We start from the raw sequence: 4,363 nt of genomic DNA, 5'->3' as shown, positions 1-4,363 counted from the left end.
ATCTTTACCTCTTGTTTGGCATCTTGCCAACACTAATGCCATCTTGGCATGAAGAAGGCTTTTCTAACTATGAAATCAAAACTCAGGTAGGAAAAAAAGAAATTGATACTTTCAAGTGCATTAAAAAGTAGAGAAAAAAATTGTAAGCACCCTTTTAAGAAGACTGAGCAAATGACAGCATTTGACAGATAAAGGGCAAGTTTCCTCCTATAGAAAGATCTAATACTATTCAATATGAAAAAGGCAGCCAACTCGTGTCGAGAGGACCTGAACAGCTAGCTTATAGAAGAGGAAATATGAATGGCCAGCGAACATCAAAGGATGCTCAACTGAAATGCAAATTCAAATGCAACATCTAGCCAAGCAGTCATGAAGGAGGGAAATCTGGACAACTTAGACTACCAAATACCTAGCTGTAACAATTAAGATAATATGGTACTGGCACGTGGGTAGACAAATAGACCAACGGAGCAAAACAGTCCAGAAGCAGACTGACACATACACTGTCACCTGCTCCCGTCTCATTAAAAATAAATAAATAAATAAAAATAAAGCTATGACATTACTAGGTGGTAGGAATTTTTCAGCTCTATTATAATCTATCTTATTGGACTACATTTTTATATGTGGTCTATCGTTGACTGACATGTTATGTGGCACATGACTGTAATGGCTTTGATTCTGAATGGTTTTTCTCCAAGGGAACTCAACCATTTTGGTATAGAAGTAGATAAGGTTAAAGGAAAGAATTGTTAGCTGAGCATGGTGGTGTGTGTCTGTAGTCCTAGCTCCTCGGGAGGCTGATGCAGGAGGATTGCCTGAGTCCAGTAGTTGGAGTCTGTAGTATGCTATGATTGATCACATCTGTGAATCATAGCCACCGTGCTCCAGCCTGGAGCAATACAGACCATGTGTCTTAAAAAGAAAAAAGAGGGAAAAAAAAAAGAATTGCAGAACTGTATACAAAGTAAGTGAAAGCAAATAGAGTGAGGGGCTGAGTTCTTTAAAGAATAAAGTTTATGATCTTTTAACTGTTGAATGTTCTATTTTGTGTCCTTTTCCAAATACGAAATGTGTTATAGAGTTTTTTTTTTTTTTTTGAGACAGAGTCTCACTGTGTTGCCCCGACTAGAGTGCCGTGGCATCATCCTAGCTCACAGCAACCTCAAACTCCTGGGCTCAAGCAATCCTCCTGCTCAGCCTCCTGGGTAGCTGGGACTACAGGCATGCGCCACCATACCCAACCAATTTTTTATATATATTTTTTTAGTTGTCCAGCTAATTCCTTTCTATTTTTTTAGTAGAGACAGGATCTCGCACTTGCTCAGGCTGATTTGGGTTTTTTTTTATTATTATTACTGTAAGACTCATGCTGAAAACTGTATTAAGTCCTATTTTACGATTAGAGTTAATTTTTTCTTTTTCTGTGTGTATTTCTGCTGTATAGCTATATACAGCCTCAACCAATATTCTGAGAATCTTTTTTAAAATTTGTTGGTAACAAATTGGAATAAGATATTTGCAACATATTTAACAGCTGAAGAGTTAATATTCTTTTCATATAAAGACTTCTTAGGCTCAATAAGATGAAAACTCAAACTTTAGGAGAGGGAGGGACATAAAAACATAGTCAGCTATACCATGTATCTGAATGGGAAGGTAATGTGTTATAAACATGTCAACTCATCTCAGTTTAAGCTGTGAATTTATCACAATTTAAATCAGAATCTCAGAATTTTATTTGATATAGGAAACTGATTAAATATGAAGTTTACCAGGAGGAATTAATTACCTGAGAATAAATAAACCAAGGAAATTCCAAAGCTCAATACTCAGGAGAGATTTGCATTTTAAGATAGTTAAGTATATTAGAAAGTTTTAATTTTTTAAAACAGTGCAGCATTGTGGCAAGAACAGAGTGAGAAATTCATTCATAGAACCTAGTAAACAGTCTAGAAAGAAACCAAAGCATATTTAAGAGCTTACTATATGATAAAGTTATGAAATAATGTTTTATTTCAGATCAATAGGGAAATATTTAAAAACCCCTTTGGCAGCTGGTTATTTGGGAGAAAAGACCTCTGTTTCACACTGTATACCAAAATGAATTCCCGGTGAATTTAAGATTTAAATTTGGCTGTTGAAATCATAAAAGTATCAGAATAAATTACTGGGTCAATATCTTACAGTGGGAAATGACTAAAATTTCTTCTTTAAAGAAATTATTATAAGGTAATTTATAAGTTATAATAATGTCAAACATGAAAATAAGTAACATAGGCTGGCCCAATGGTAGTGGGTTATCAGAACTTATTAATATTAGCGTCACTAAAGTTGGTGTACAAACCCCCACTGCTAAATTTGACTGACTTTTAAAAAAATAAGTAATATAAAAGGCAAGGTCCTCTATCTTTACCTCTTGTTTGGCATCTTGCCAACACTAATGCCATCTTGGCATGAAGAAGGCTTTTCTAACTATGAAATCAAAACTCAGGTAGGAAAAAAAGAAATTGATACTTTCAAGTGCATTAAAAAGTAGAGAAAAAAATTGTAAGCACCCTTTTAAGAAGACTGAGCAAATGACAGCATTTGACAGATAAAGGGCAAGTTTCCTCCTATAGAAAGATCTAATACTATTCAATATGAAAAAGGCAGCCAACTCGTGTCGAGAGGACCTGAACAGCTAGCTTATAGAAGAGGAAATATGAATGGCCAGCGAACATCAAAGGATGCTCAACTGAAATGCAAATTCAAATGCAACATCTAGCCAAGCAGTCATGAAGGAGGGAAATCTGGACAACTTAGACTACCAAATACCTAGCTGTAACAATTAAGATAATATGGTACTGGCACGTGGGTAGACAAATAGACCAACGGAGCAAAACAGTCCAGAGGCAGACTGACACATACACTGTCACCTGCTTTATGATAAAAGTAGTAGTATTTTTATCAGTAGTACCATGGGAAAGGAAAGTCAAGTAAATGATACTAGTCAATTAGGTATCTATATGAGAGAAGAAATATCTTGACCTTAACTCACACCATACACAAAAATCATTTCCAGAAAGTTTGCTGATCTAAATGTAAAACATAAAAGAGTTTTGGAAAAAAATTTTATTATATCATCAAAGATTGCTAAATTAGGATGCAAAATCAGCTAAATATAAAGGAAGTTTGATAAATTTTCTATATTTCTAATTATAATGGGCTATATTAAGATCATGAACATCTGTTCATCAAAAGATATAATTAAGAGTAAAAGGAAGGTCAGGCACAGTGGCTCACGCCTGTAATCCCATCACTTTGGGAGGCTGAGGCAGGAGGAGGCCAGAGTTTGAGATGAGCCTGGACAACATAGCAAGACTCTGTCTCTACAAAAAAAAAAAAAAGAAAATTAGCTGGGCATTGTGGCTTGTGCCTGTAGTCCCAGCTACTCGGGAGGCTGAGGCAGGAGGATCACTTGAGCCCAGGAGTTCAAGCCTGCAGTGAGCTATCATCATACCACTCTACTCCAGCCTGGGTGACAGAGGGAGAGACCCTGGTTCTTAAAACAAAAACAAGCAAAACCTAGTAAAAAGCCAAGCCACAGAGTGGGAGAAGATATTTGCAGTACATGTATCTGACAAAGGAGTCATCCTGCATCTAAAGAACCACAAATTAATAGCAAAGAAAAATAACCAAGTTTTAAAAATTTTTAATGGGAAAGAACTCGAATAAGCATCCAAAAAGAGAATATTCAATAGGCCAGTCAAATATGTAGAAAGCAGTTCAGCCTCATTTTGTCTTAAGGGAAATGCTGTTCTACTGTACACCCATCAGAATGACTAAATGGAAAAGGAAAAATGTTACCAGGGATTTGGAGCAATCAGAACTCTCACTGTTAGTGGGAATGTAAATTGATATACCATTTTAGAAAAGTAGCATTATCTACTAAAACTGAACATATACATACCCTGTAACTCAGTAATTCCACTTCAAGATAAATATACTAATTGTAGGATAGTCATATTATACAATGAAAATGAATGAATGACAGCTGCTTGAAACAATATAGATGAATCTCAGAAATGATACTGAATGAAAGAAACCAGTCCCAGGAATATATACCAGAGGCTCCTAAACTTTCTGTCTTCATATCACTTGATTCATGGCACCCTCAGGCCAAAAGAGGCTGGGCCCAGTGGCTCATGCCTGTAATGCAAGGGATTTGGGAGGTCAAATGGGAGGATCACTTGAGGCATGGAGTTAAGAGACCAGCCTGGGCAACATAGGGAGACCCTGTCTCTAAAAAAAAAAAAAAAAAAAAAAAAAAAAAATTCATTGGACGTGGTGGTGTGTGCCTGTAGTCATAGCTACTGGGGAG

The 4,363-nt window shown here is 36.2% G+C and overlaps 1 protein-coding gene across 1 annotated transcript in view; it reads left to right on the top strand.

Moving 5' to 3' along the window:
• Positions 1–4,363, top strand: part of APPBP2 (amyloid beta precursor protein (cytoplasmic tail) binding protein 2) — a 107,926-nt gene that overhangs the window by 4,066 nt on the left and 99,497 nt on the right. The window lies entirely within an intron of this gene.

The sequence above is a fragment of the Propithecus coquereli genome, unplaced genomic scaffold (genome assembly GCF_000956105.1).
Source record: "Propithecus coquereli isolate 6110/MARCELLA unplaced genomic scaffold, Pcoq_1.0 Scaffold291, whole genome shotgun sequence".
NCBI classification, from domain to species: domain Eukaryota; kingdom Metazoa; phylum Chordata; class Mammalia; order Primates; family Indriidae; genus Propithecus; species Propithecus coquereli.
Note: the sequence above shows the minus strand (reverse complement) of the source record. Positions and strands in the feature narration are given on the sequence as shown.